The sequence below is a fragment of the Eriocheir sinensis genome, chromosome 30, assembly GCF_024679095.1.
Source record: "Eriocheir sinensis breed Jianghai 21 chromosome 30, ASM2467909v1, whole genome shotgun sequence".
NCBI classification, from domain to species: Eukaryota; Metazoa; Arthropoda; class Malacostraca; order Decapoda; family Varunidae; genus Eriocheir; species Eriocheir sinensis.
This window is the reverse complement of record NC_066538.1, coordinates 15,827,692-15,842,361: the sequence shown is the minus strand read 5'-3', so window position 1 is coordinate 15,842,361 and position 14,670 is coordinate 15,827,692. Positions and strand designations below refer to the sequence as shown.

At 42.4% G+C, this 14,670-nt stretch overlaps 1 protein-coding gene across 1 annotated transcript in view; it reads right to left on the bottom strand.

Moving 5' to 3' along the window:
• Positions 1-13,784, bottom strand: part of LOC127005630 (uncharacterized) — a 32,896-nt gene extending 19,112 nt beyond the window's left edge. The window contains exon 1 of the transcript XR_007758763.1: positions 13,367-13,784. The gene's annotated coding sequence lies outside the window, so the exon portion shown is untranslated. The remainder of the gene's footprint in view (positions 1-13,366) is intronic.
• Positions 13,785-14,670: the final 886 nt, after the last annotated feature.

The following is a 14,670-nucleotide window of genomic DNA, read 5'->3' as shown; positions in this document are numbered from 1 at the left end:
GGAAACGAAAAAAAAAAAGTTAAAACGAAAATCTGAAGAAAACGAAACTCAAAACCGGAAACAAAAAATAAAAACGAAAAAGTTAAAACGAAAATTTGAAAGAAAAAAAACGGAACTCAAAACCGGAAACGAAAAATGAAAACGAACAAGTTAAAACGAAAATTTGAAAAAGACGAAACCCAAAACCGGAAAAAAACGAAAAAGCTAAATTAAAACCAAAGATGAAAAACGAAAAAACGAAGAAAGTGAAAACGAAAAGTAAAAATCAAAAACGAAAACCAAAAAAATAACACCCAAAATAAAAAAGCTAAAAAACAAATATAAGGAAAAAAAAAGTGGCAATACTCTCTATCTACAGGAGCTACAGAGTACGAAACACACAATCGACTCAACCACTGAATAACTCGCAGCTGAGCACACGCCTGGAGTACACAGTGCAGGTTTTGATCTCACGGTGACAAGGACAAGTGATTCCTGGCGGGGGGACGGCGACGTGACAGAACTTAATCCCTCCCATCACTACCCAGACAGTGATCCCCTTAACGACCCCGGCACTTAGGGTAAAGCATGTCCGCGGTGCAAGAAGTCAGAGATAGTGATTATGAGAGAGAGAGAGAGAGAGAGAGAGAGGCAGCCTGCGCGAAGTGGCAACGTAGGGTGGGCGAAGTAACGCACACCCCGGCATATGCCTGCATTGATTGACTGACTGATTGAAAAGTACAGGCTTGCTTATCGTGACCATATGCCTCTCTCTCTCTCTCTCCGTCGTTGTCTGTGGGTCAGTGGTTCCTTTTTACTACCTCGCCCCCTCATAGAATGCGTCCTTCCCTGCACGCCTTCCTTACAGCATCTGTACTCTGTAGCTAAAATTTCTCTCTCAGTTAAAAGAAGGAATGGTAAGCCTAAACAGTTCATAGAAAACTGAAGTTAGTAAAGGCGATGCTTATGCATTTTTTCATAAAATTCTCACTCTCAGCTCACGCCATAAAGAGAATAGCAACTATAATTAGAAAAATTCCTTCTTTTCCTCCAGGCCTCGCTGGGAGCCAGTTTAAGAACCACTGCTGTAGAGTGCCTCTAAATGGAGAGACGGCGGTAGAGTGGTTAGTGCGGGCGTGGTGAGCTCGTGTGGATCAGGTTGAGTCCCACCAAAACACGCTGATTTTTTAGCCATCGCCGAGTGGCGGAAGACTGCCCACATGTCGCCCAGATCTTCAACCCTTGCTTCAGCGACTTCATTCAAGTGAGGTACCGGGGGGCAGCATGGGCCAGTCATACATCACGGCAGCCACTATAAACAAAATTCGCCTGTGCCACTAACGAGCTGGGGTCGTCCAAGAGGTCCCTCAAGATACCCTACTGGCGCTACAGGCAGCACCTAAAAATAAAAAATGTATGCAGCCCATCGCCCCTTGATTCGGTAACATCCTTGCGGGAGCGGCGTGCGTGGCGCGGCATGAGACTCCGGAAGAGTCACTATAAATGTCACCAGCGCGTGCCACCACAGGCCGGGGGCAGTAATGAAGTATTGTAAGTGAGAGCGATCCATTTGCCCTTCGGAGCCTTCTCCCCCGGGCTGCCCTATCCTCGACTTGCTGCACTTGGAGACATCTCCTTCCAACCCTAGTAGAAAAATATCATTTTAGATGATGGAACAATCTTCCTTCATCTGTATTTCCTCCTGCCTACGACTTGAACTCTTTCAAGAGGAGGGTATCAGGACACCTCTCCTCCCGAAATTGACCTCTCTTTTTGGACACTCCTTTGACTTCTATTGAGGAGCAGTAAGTAACGGGCTTTTTCTAAATAGTTTTTTTTACGCCCTTGAACTGTCTCCTTTGCTCTAAAATGCTCTAAAATATAAAAAAAGTTACAAATTTCTGCAGTGTTTGCTATTACACAGTGCTGTCGACTCTGCTCAGGGGTAAAGAGACGAATAAATATATATATATATATATATTATATATATATATATATATATATATATATATATAGATAGATATATATATATATATATATATATATATATATATATATATATATATATATATATATATATATATATATATATATATATATATATATATATATATATATATATATATATATATATATATATATATATATATATATATATATATATATATATATATATATATATATATATATATATATATATATATATATATATATATATATATATATATATATATATTTTTTTTTACAGCAAAGGAGACAGTTCAAAGGCGTAAAGAAAAATATAAAAAAAAAGCCCGCTACTTACTGCTCCTGAATGGAAGTCAAAGGAGTGACCAAAAAAGAGAGGTCAATTTCATAAGAACATAAGAACATAGGGAAACTGCAAGAGGCCGGGTGGCCTACACAGGGCAGCTCCAGAATCCCCCCCACTACTCACGGTGGGTGAGGTGTAGTTACAGGGGTTACAGGTAGAGGCTTGATCCTCGTTATACCGGCGGTACTATGCACGCACCAGTACCCTGTCACCTTACTGCACCCACACCTCACTGCCACCTGTCGTCTTCGTCCATGTAGCTATCAAGTCTACTCTTAAAACAAGCTATCGTCCCTGCACTAATTATGTGATTGCTGAGTCTATTCCATTCCCCCACCACCCTATTACTAAACCAATGCTTGCCTATATCTCTCCTAAATCTATACTTTTCTAATTTAAATCCATTACTGCGAGTTCTATCCTGCTGGCTAATTCTCAGTATTTTACTTATATCGCCTTTGTTGTAACCCTTGACCCATTTGAATACTTCTATCAGATCTCCCCGCACTCTTCGTCTCTCTAGTGAATGTAAGTTTAGATGTTTCAGCCTATTTTGATATGGGAGGTTCCTCAGCCCCTGAATCATCTTGGTCATCCTCCTCTGAACTGATTCTAGCAAGTTGATGTCCATTCTGTAGTGTGGGCACCAAAACTGGACAGCATAATCTAAGTGTGGCCTAACTAACGCTAAATAGAGTCTGAGGATGACCTCTGCACTTTTGTTGGTTACCGTCCTGTTAATAAAGCCTAATACCCTGTTAGCCCTATTCCTCGCACTAATACATTGCTTCCTTAGTTTTAGGTCAGAGTTCACTAACACTCCCAAATCCCTTTCACACTCAGACCTGCCTATCGTTGTGGAGTCTAAACTATACCCGTGTAATGGGTTACGTGTTCCTACACTAAGTACGCTACACTTGGTGATGTTAAAATTCATCTGCCATTTCTCTGACCAAGCTGACAGTTTGTTGAGATCCTCCTGCAGTGCTCTAGCATCCTCCCCTGTCCTAATAGTGCGTCCTATTTTGGTGTCATCTGCAAATTTACCTATGTCACTAGTTATCCCATTGTCTATGTCATTGATGTAGATAATGAATAGAAGCGGGCCTAAAACTGAACCTTGAGGAACCCCACTTTTAACATTACCCCATTCGGATTTTTTACCGTTAATGGTAACCCTCTGTTTCCTGTCGCTAATCCACGCCTTAATCCAATCAAATACCTTCCCTCTTATCCCATGAGTCCTGACTTTATTTAACAGTCTCTGGTGAGGTACCTTATCGAAGGCCTTACTAAAATCAAGATAAACCACATCATAGCTCTCATCATTGTCAGCTGCCTCGTATACTCTATTGTAAAAGGATATAAGATTAGTGAGGCACGACTTTCCTTCAGTAAACCCATGCTGTGAGTCGTGAATTAAACGATGTCTGTCTATATGGTCCCTAATACTATCAGCTATTATTGACTCAATAATTTTACCTATAACTGACGTCAAACTAATCGGCCTATAGTTCTCCATAGAAGATTTGTCTCCCTTCTTAAATATTGGAATAACGTGTGCTTGCCTCCATGAAACAGGCACCACCCCTGTGTCTAGTGACTTCCTAAATACTTCTGTTAACTGCCCACTTATCTCTGTTTCGCATTCCTTTATTACCCTGGGGAAAAGTTCATCTGGCCCTGGCGCCTTAGTGACTTTAAGTCTATCTATCTGTCTAATCACGAGCTCCCTACTTATGTTGATGTCGGTTAATTCTTCTACCTCTTCTCCCCTGTAGATCTGTTCTCCCTGAGGTATATCATCTAATCTTTCTTTGGTAAATACAGTTAAGAAATATCTATTTAACGCCTCGCTCATTTCCTCATCACTATCAATCAGTGATTCTCCTGACTTAAGCGGCCCTATCTTATCCCTAACCTTGGTCTTATAAAGCTGAAAGAAGCCCTTTGGATTGGTCTTTGCTTCCCTGGCAATTCTAATCTCATAATTACGTTTTGCCATACGTGTTTTTCTTTACTGCTCTAGCTAAATCGTTGTAACTATCCCTTAGGTGAGTTTCCCCCCTTTTAATTCTAACATATTGTCCTCTTTTCCTTCCTATTTCAGTTTTTAGCCTGTCTGTCATCCATCGCGGGTAATTACCTGTTGACCTGACTTCCCTGTGAGGTATAAACTGTTTCTGTCCTAATTTAATCTCCCTGACCAGACTATTGTACTCACCCTCCAAGCTACTGACCTGACTAGTGACCTCACCAGAGATTACCGCCCCTCCCTGCTCTGGGTCCTGACCTACTTCTGATCTCACTCCCCTAAGCTTCTGCAGCTGTTTTCTTAACCCCTCATAGTCTGCCTTCCTGAAGTCAGGTATTAATGTGTTGTTACTGCTTACTCTATCCTCCTCTTGAAAGAGTTCAAGTCATAGGCAGGAGGAAATACAGATGAAGGAAGATTGTTCCAGAGTTTACCAGCGTGAGGGATGAAAGAGTGAAGATGCCTTGCATAAGGGGTTTGGACAGAATAGGGATGAGCATGAGTAGAAAGTCGTGTGCAGCGGGGCCGCGGGAGGGGGGAAGGCATGCAGTTATCAAGTTCAGAAGAGCAGTCAGCATGAAAATATCGATAGAAGATAGAAAGAGAGGCAACATGGCGGCGGAATTTAAGAGGTAGAAGACTATCAGAATGAGGAGGAGAGCTGATGAGACGAAGAGCCTTTGACTCCCCTCTATCAAGGAGAGCTGTGTGAGTGGAGCCCCCCACCCACACACATGAGATGCATACTCCATACGAGGGCGGACAAGGCCCCTGTAAATGGATAGCAACTGTGCGGGGGAGAAGAACTGGCGGAGACGGTACAGAACGCCCAGCCTCGAGGAAGCTGATTTATTAAGAGAAGAGATATGAAGTTTCCAGTTGAGATTTTGAGTTAAGGATAGACCGAGGATGTTTTGTGTTGAAGAAGGTGACAGCTGAGTGTTGTCAAAGAATAGGGGATAGTTGTTTGGAAGATTGTGTCGAGTGGATAGATGGAGAAACTGTGTTTTTGAAGCGTTGAAGGACATCAGGTTCCTCTTGGCCCAATCGGAAATAATAGTAAGGTCTGAGGCTAAGCGTTCTGTTGCCTCCAGCCTTGAATCGTTAAGTTCCTTATATATATAGATATATATATATATATATATATATATATATATATATATATATATATATATATATATATATATATATATATTTATTTATTTATTTATTTATTTATTTTTTATTTATATATAAAGCGGATAATCTTTAATAATTAGATGTCAGGGGAACAAATAATGATGAAGATCGAGACACTTGAGAGGGCAGAGGAGCACGCCACCCAGGCCAAGTCTTAATGCTGACCCAGTCCGTGGAAAGTGAATCAGGAACAGAATATGGATGAAAACCGCAAACAGAAAATGAAAATAAAAAATAAAAAACGAAAACCGAAAATGAAAACCGAAAGCAGAAAATGAAAACTAGAAAACGTTAGGCGAAAAAACAAAATGAAAACCAAAGATGAAAAACGTAAAAAAAAATAAAACGTAAAAAAATAACCGGAAACAAAAACAAAAACGAAAACTTGCCATTCACGGAAGAGGGGATATGAGGGAGAGGGGAGAAAGAGGGAGGGAGGGAGGAAGGGGAGTGAAAGGGTAGAGGTGGAGGGAAGGAAATGGAAAAGGAGAAAAAAAGTGGAGTGAGTTGAGTGAGAAGTGTTGCCAAGGGGAGGAGGAGGAAGTGGAGCAGTGGAGAAAGAGAAGTGGTAGAGAAAATGAAGTAGTGTGTGTGTGTGTGTGTGTGTGTGTGTGTGTGAAGGTCGGTCGTTACGCAAGAGACGAAATAATGCAGCGTAGTACGAGAACTGACGGCGACTGTTTGTATACGCTTGTTTGTGTGTTTGTTCGTTTGTTTCTTTGTTAGTTTGCTTGCTTGTTATTTTTTATTTTATTTTCTTCTGTGGCTCGCCTTGTTTTTTCTTCTCTCCTTTCTTTCTTCTTTCTTTCTTTGTCTGTCTTTCATTCTTTCTTTTCTTCTTTCTTTCTACTTTATTTTATTTCTTTTTTCCTTCTTACCTTCTTTCTTTCTTTCTTTGTCTTATTTCCTTTCTTTCTTTGTTTCATTCTTCTTTCTTTTTGCTGTCCTTTCTTTCTTCCCTTTCATTCTAAACAACTTTTGAATGAACCTCTTTTTTCACATTTCCCATCCTCCTCCTCGTCTTCTTCTTCTTCCTCCTCCTCCTCCCCCTCCTCCTCCTCCTCTTTTGTTGCCCAACCGACAAGGGAAAATAACTTACTAGACTTAGTACTCGTGAGTGATTCAGATCTCACACGTGAATGTCAGGTCGGCGAACAACTAAGTGGTTGCGACCATCACCTAATTCGCCTAAAGATCAGAACAGACCATGAACTCACCGGAAACACGTCCAGGATTCCAGACTACAAAAGAGCCAGTTTTAATCTCGCTCGTGAGCTGCTAACCCAGACAACTTGGGAACCCATGAACCTCACTCCTGTGGGCGGAGCGTGGAACGGTTTCAAGAACAAATTCCAAGAGGTAGAGAGAACAACTGTTCCCATGAAGATTAGGAGAACAAATAATGCCACAAGCCCACCATGGATGGGAGGCGGTGGCTGAATCGACAGAGTAACACCACCGCGTTCAGGAGGACGCGAGTTCAATCCCCGCCCGGTGCCACCAAGCTGGGATTTTTCAGCCGCCGCCGAGTGGCTTAAAACCCAATGCCATCCAGAAGAGAAGACCACCTCAACTTGGACTCTATTCTAGGGATTAAAGGAGAGCTCCGGAGGGCAGCAGAGCCCAATGCAAGATGGCACTATAAACAAACGCCCTGCGCCAGAACAGGCTGGGCTGACCATCAGGGACCCACCAGAAGAAGCGAAGAGGCCCACCATCCAGCCCGGGAAAAAAAAAAAAACCGCCCAAAAGGCCGCGAAAAAAAAAAAAAACTACCCAAGTTCGACGGGCGATTAATTTAAAGAAGAGAAAATACAAATTGCTAAAGGAAAACAGCACTGACGAGGCTCGCAAACAGTACCATCAAAGCCTCAGAGCTTGCAGAACTCTCATTCGCCAGCGTAAACGCGACTATGAAAAGCAAATTGCACGCGAAGCCAAGTCCAACCCGAAAAAGCTCTTCACGTATATAAGAACCAAAAAGAAGACAAAAAGCAATATCGGTCCCCTAAAAGATGAAAGTGACGTACTAACACAGGACAGTAGACAAATGGTCGAAATCCTAAACAGAAACTTCGCGTCTGTGTTCACGGTCGAGAATACCCAGTCCGTACCCGAGAGCCCTTCCCCACCGATGGGAATCACTCCCCTAGAAATTGGCACAATCGACGAACGGGATGTGAAAAAGTACCTAGACAAACTCGAGACAAACAAGTCCACCGGACCCGACGACTTGTCACCCAGGCTGCTCAAGGAACTCAAGCAGCAAATCCTCAAGCCACTCACCGCCATCTACAATCTGTCACTACAACAAAACAAAGTCCCGAAAGACTGGAAACAAGCGAACGTAGCACCGATCTTCAAAAAGGGAGACAAAAGTGTGGCCCTAAACTACAGACCAATCAGCTTGACCTCAGTGGCGGGAAAAATCCTCGAGAAGATCATCAGAGACAAACTTGTTAGGTTACTTGAAGACAACAACATCATTTCCGATGCTCAGCACGGTTTCAGGAATAAGCGCTCATGCTTAACCAATTTACTGGACTTCTTCCAAAATATGTATGAAAACTGGGATAATCATATCCCAAGTGATGTTATATATCTAGACTTTCAAAAAGCCTTTGACAAAGTGCCACACGAAAGACTCCTCAAGAAACTCAAGTCGGCGGGGTTAGGCGACAGTCTGACAGCGTGGATCAAAGACTGGCTCACTGGAAGAAAACAACGAGTTGTACTCAACGGACAGGCCTCCGAGTGGCTCCCGGTCACAAGTGGAGTGCCACAGGGGTCAGTGCTGGGACCCATACTCTTCATCATATATATCAACGACCTAGAACTAGGATTAAAATCCAATCTTTCAAAATTTGCCGACGACACAAAGGTGGGTGGGAAGGCCCTCACGACGGCAGACTGCGAAATTATCCAGAGAGACCTGGACCAGATCACTCGGTGGTCGGAAAAATGGCAGATGTCCTTCAACACTACCAAATGTAAAGTAATGCATATCGGATCCAGAAACAGCAATCACACATACCACATGGGTGGCGAACCACTACATGTTGTGCAAGAGGAAAGAGACCTCGGGGTCACCATCAGCAGTGACTTGAAACAAACAAAACACTTCAAGTCCGCCTGTAAGAAAGCCAATACAATGTTTGGGTTCATAGCGAGGAACTTCGAATACAAGACGCCGGGAGTTATGTTATCCTTGTATAATTCGCTGGTAAGGCCCCACCTGGAATACGCCGTGCAATTCTGGTCTCCAAAATACAGGAAAGACATTGAATTACTTGAGAGAGTACAGCGCCGCACCACGAAGATGATACCATCACAAAGGAACACAAAGAAACACAAAGGAAGAACAAACAACAGCAGACCTGCTGGTCCTTACGAGGTTGTTTGTGACAAACTACACTAACTATCTAATCAAAGGTGGAAGATGAAGGACAGCAAGGGCGAAGGCTCCTCCCCACCCCCCCATTCCTCCAGCCAAAGCTGGCAGGAAAGGAAAAAGAACCATGCAGCATGGAAAAACTGCATGGAATTTATGTAGGAAAGAGGAAAGAGCTACCATTACTGCTGCCACTAACCGGGCGATAAAAGCGGACAAGGACACCAGTATTCGAAAGAACTTAACGTTATTACGACAATGAGTAATATCTTAGTTGCTGGTTGGATTCCAAATACTTGTCTAATCTATTCTTGAAGGCCGTAACTGTTGTACTATCAACGGCATCACAGGGTAGAGAGTCCCAAACATTAACAACTCGATTGAAGAAGAAGTGTTTAGCTTCGTGCGACGAGAATATTTTATCACTTATCTTCAAATTGTGATTTCTCCTTGTTCTATTTGATCGATCAATTGTAAAGTAATCTTCCGCATTAATATCACTGAATCCTTTAAACATTTTAAACACTTCTATTAGATCGCCTCGCATTCTTCGTTTTGATAGGCTGAATAAATTTACTTCTTTAAGCCTTTGTTCATATGACAAATTTCTCAACCTAGGAATCATCTTTGTTACTCTTCGTTGGACCCGTTCCAACTTTTCTATGTCTTTTCTGTAGTAGGGAGACCAAAACTGTACACAGTACTCTAGACGGGGTCGAACCAACGAATTATACAGTTTTAATATTACTTTTTCCGATTTATTATTAAAGACTCGTCCGATGAAGCCAACCAATTTGTTTGCAGTTTTAACTACCTCTGAACAATGCTGACCGGGCTTTAAATCGCTTGATATAGTGATTCCAAGATCCTTTTCTTTACTTACTGCAGAAAGTTGTTGGCCATTCATTACGTACCGAACGCGATTGTTATTTTTTCCGATGTGCAACACTTTACATTTGTCAACGTTAAATTTCATTTGCCATTGATTGGCCTAACGTGCAAGTCGATCTAGATCTGATTGTAAAGCTTCTTCGTCGAGTGTCGCAGTTACTTTACTAGCAATTTTTGTGTCATCAGCAAATTTTGATACTTTGCAAGTGAGCCCATCATCGATATCATTAACATAAATTAAGAAGCACTGATCCTTGAGGTACGCCGCTTTTGACATCGAGCCAGTTAGATGTAACACCGTTTAGAACTACTCTCTGTTTCCGCTCAGAGAGCCAGTCCGCAAGCCAATTGTGAATGTTACCCGAGATACCGTGCGCCAATAGTTTGCTGAGCAATCGTTGGTGGGGTACCTTATCAAATGCCTTTTGAAAATCCAGATATATGATATCTACTGATCTGCTTTCATCGAACACCTCAAAAATATAGTGAAAAAAATCAAGTAAGTTAGTCAAACACGAACGTTTACTACTCCCGATGCAGCAAAGTGGAGATCAATGCGTTTCTTGAATGAGTTGATGCTCTCTGCGCTAACCACTTCTGCAGGGAGGCTGTTCCAGTGGCGAACCTGAGGACGAAGCCCTATGAAGAGCAACTCGAGCGACTCAACCTCTTCACGTTGGAAAAGAGACGACTACGGGGAGACATGATACAAGTCTTTAAGTACCTGAACAAGCTCAGCAACGTTGATCACTCCAAACTCTTCACGCTACAAACTAACCTGAGAACAAGAAACAACGGAAAAACAATTCAAGCAAAGCGATGCAATACCGACATCGGCAGGAGTTATTTCTCGAATAGAGTGGTTCGCCACTGGAACAGCCTTCCTGCAGAAGTGGTTAGCGCAGAGACCATCAACTCATTCAAGAAACGCATTGATCGCCACTTTGCTGCATCGGGAGTGAACTGAACGTATCCAAGAGTAGGTGCACAAGTGCTTTAATCCTTCCCTGCAAGCCACTCCTATGGCTGACGGATTGATTAAATCACTGAAAGCAGGCAGCCTAGTAGAGAGCCAACAGGCTTTCTGCTGCCTGCTAGTCCATGTTTCCATGTTTCTCCTCCTCCTCTTCTGACCCAACGCAAACAAAACGCGACCTTACAAACGATCTTTCAGCGATAATGTTTTAGATGAACTTAGTGAACTTAGAAACGTGAACTTTTTTATTTATTTTATTCATTCATGTCTTTTTTTATAGGCCGCAAAGACAATGATGATGATGATGATGATGATGATTAGGAGGAGGAGGAGGAGAAACAAAAGAAAAAAGAGGTATTGAAATTTTGCAGAAGAAGAAAAAGGAGATGAAGAAAAGTTGAAAAAGAAGAAAAAGAAGAAGAAGAAGAAGAAGAAGACAAGACGATGAAGGAAAAGAATAAGTTTATAAAAAGAACAAACAGAAGGAATGGAAAAGGAGAAAGGTTGAGATAAAGAGGAAGAAGAAGAACAGAAAGAAGAGGAGGAAAAAAAGAAAAAAAGAAAAAAGAAGTGGAAGAAAAAGATTTAAAAAGAATAACAGAAGAAATGGACGAGGAGGATTAAGAGAAGGAGAAAGAAGGGAAGGAGGAGGTGGAGTAAGACGAAGAAGAGAAGAAGAGAAATAGAAGAAAAGATGAAAATATGAAAAAACAAACAACCAGAAGGAATGGAAAAGGAGGAGGAGGAGGAGGGTTAAGAGAGGACAGAAGAAGAAGAAGAAGAAGAGGAATAGGTCGATCAGTTCAGTTTATTTACAGGAGATAAGATAACATCATTCCTCTATTAGTTTACTGTTAAGAAGTCCAGATTGCCTTCCTCTGTGTGTCATGTAAATACTAAGAGCTGCGAACCAGGCCAGAGGAGGAGGAGGAGGAGGAGGAGGAGAGGGCGGGACCAATTATGTAACATTACCATACACCAGATTGAAGAAGAAGAAGAAGAAGAAGAAGAAGAAGAAGAAGAAAAGAAAGAAGAAGAAGAAGACGAAGAGAAAGAAGGAGGCAAAAACAAGTATAAGACGAAAAGGAAATAAAAACAGAAAAAAATGAAGAAGAAGAAGAAGAAAAAGATAATGCGTATATCGTCTAAAATTGTAATTCAAAGGAGAGGAGGAAGAGGAGGAGGAGGAGGAGGAAGAGAGGAAGTGGCACTGTAGGTGGTTACTAAAAGAGGAGGGGGAGGAGAAGAATAAAGAGAAGAAGGGAAGGAGGAGGAGGAAGAGAAGGAAAATAAAGAGGAGATAGGATACAAAAGTTTTTAGTCACTCATTAAAAAGAAGAAACAAAGAAAATGGAACTGGGTTAACACATTGAATTAACATATTTTTCCTTCCTTTCTTTTTTTTTTGTTGATTTTAGTGTTTCCTTCTACTCTTGTGGCCCAACTACTACTACTACTACTACTACTACTACTGCTGCTACTGTTACTATACAAGACACAAGGCGGGGTTGGTGTCCTCTTTCCCGTGCAGTCATATTTTTAACCTCAATCTCTGTGTCCTTTACCGAGAGTGACACTGAAGGGAGAGGGGGGACTCCTGCCACTCCTTTGTCCCTCTATTAGCAATGACCCGGACTGGAGGGGAGGGGGTGGAGGGGCTTGTGTGTATGTGTGTGTGTGTGTGTGTGTGTGTGCGGGGGAGGGGGGTTCTTGGAGACAGCCTGGGAGTTGGTGGCGTGAAATGTGACTGGTAGCGAGTACGAGAGGCAGTGTGGGTGGACTGAAGGGCTTTAAATCTTATGCTGTTGGGGTCTCGTAGGAGTTGCCTGGATGGTGTGGGTGTACAGGTTGTGGTTACTGTGCTGCATAACGTAGAGAGACTATGGGCCGCTTTCACAGTCATTTTGTTTGTTTTGATCGCCGCTATAGCATTTCCACGTAAAACTGGACGATGGGGCAGTGGCGGCTGCGGGGTTAGCCTAGCCCCGCACCTTACCACTCATTCCCAACACCTCTCCCTTCCTCTACAGCCGCCACTACCCCATAGGCCAGTTTCACGTGGAAAATTACAGCGTCGATCGCCGCCATTGGTAACGATCAAAACAAACAAAGTGACTGTGAAAGCGGCCCTATGTATGAGTCAAACTTCACCGTCCAACACAGAAAGATCGTCAGCTCCCACACCAAACACCAAACGTGACGGCCACCGCCACTTGTCTCGGCACCCGTGACTCCCCCGGGGGGCTATTTTGTCCTCAAGTGATGTGTGTGGCAGCCCCTTTGTTCTTGTAATGCAGCATGCTTATTTTAATTATTTGTGCACACTCTGATCATCATCTGATCTTGCCACGATGTAGCCTACCTTTTTGTAAAGTTCTGTCTAAGCCAAACAAAAAAATCTGCTCTGTCGTATTTTAAATGAACGGGAATAACCAACCAAAGAAAATTCCATGTAATAAACTTTAGCCATGAACACTAGTTTCCGCAATTTTTTTTTGTGATTTTGAGGTCAGTTAATCTGGTTTTTCACTTTTCAGTTACTTATGTCTGACATTGCTGACTATCTGACTGACGAGATGGGCGTCTGACTGGTGGACTAACTGGGGTGTCAGCCAGGGTGTTGCGGTGACGGCGGCGTGGGGCTGGCTGTCTGGCCGGCCGTCAGCCGTGAAGTGTGTGCCGCAGCCTTGGCATCACCCTTGTCACAGGCTGTTGTCCCTCTCCTGCCCTGCCTGCGCGGCCTCGACGGAACGCTGACCTGCTGTCGTCGAGGCCTCCCGACACACGTGTCTCTCCTGTCTTGCCCTGGCCTGCTCTACCTCTGCCAGGCCTGCCCTGCCCTGCCCTGCCCTCTCATCACTTATTCACTTGCTATTCATTAAGGTGGTGGACTTGTTTGCTGTTGCAACTTTTATTCATAGACTATTACTATAAAAATGATAATAAAAAGAAAACAGTGATGATGATTAAAATAATGACAATGATTATAATAATAATGATAATAATAAAAAGTAATGCTGATATTATTACTGTTATTATTGTTGTTGTTCTTATTATGTTTATTATTAATGGATATGATGACGGCTGGGTTCTCACTGCTACTACTACTACTGCTACTACTGCTACTACTACTACTACTACTACTGCTACTACTACTACTACTGCTATCCTCATCATTATCATCATTTTCATCACTCATCATTACCATTGTCATTATTCTATTAATATTCAAGTACAGATGGAGAGGGTGCAGAGATGACCCGCCCTGAACACACACACACACACACACACACACACACACACACACACATTCGTCACTGATGGATCAAGAGGTTGGGATCTGGGTCAGTGTGTGTGTGTGTGTGTGTGTGTGTGTGTGTGTTGCAGACTATACATGATGGAGTGGATGAATGGTAATGGAGGTGGGTGGGTGGAGGGATGTGGAGGGCAGGGGGTGGAGGAGGTGGCGGTGGCGGTGGTGGTGGTGGAGGTGGTGGTGTTGCAAAAATGTAAGCGAGGGTCACGGAAATTTCCACTGTGAGTTTTGGACGTTTTTTATTTTTTCTATTGTCTCGATATTATTATTTATTATTAGTGTTGTCATTGTTCTTTTTATTCTTCTTCCCTTTCTTTTTCTATTCTTCCTTCTTGTATTTCTTTTTAATTTTCTTCTTTTTCTTTAACTTTTTCTTCTTTTACCTTTTCTCCTTTTTTTTCTTTCCCTTCTTCTTCTTTTACTTCTTCTCCTCCTCCTTCTTCTTCTTCTTCTTCTTCTCATGGTTGAGTATATGCATTTTAAATATCAATGCGAATAAGAAAACAAAAAATAGAAAGAAAGAGAGAAAACGAGAGATGGAGGGAAGAAAAGAGAGACCAGATTAATAAATACGGGAACGAAAATAAGA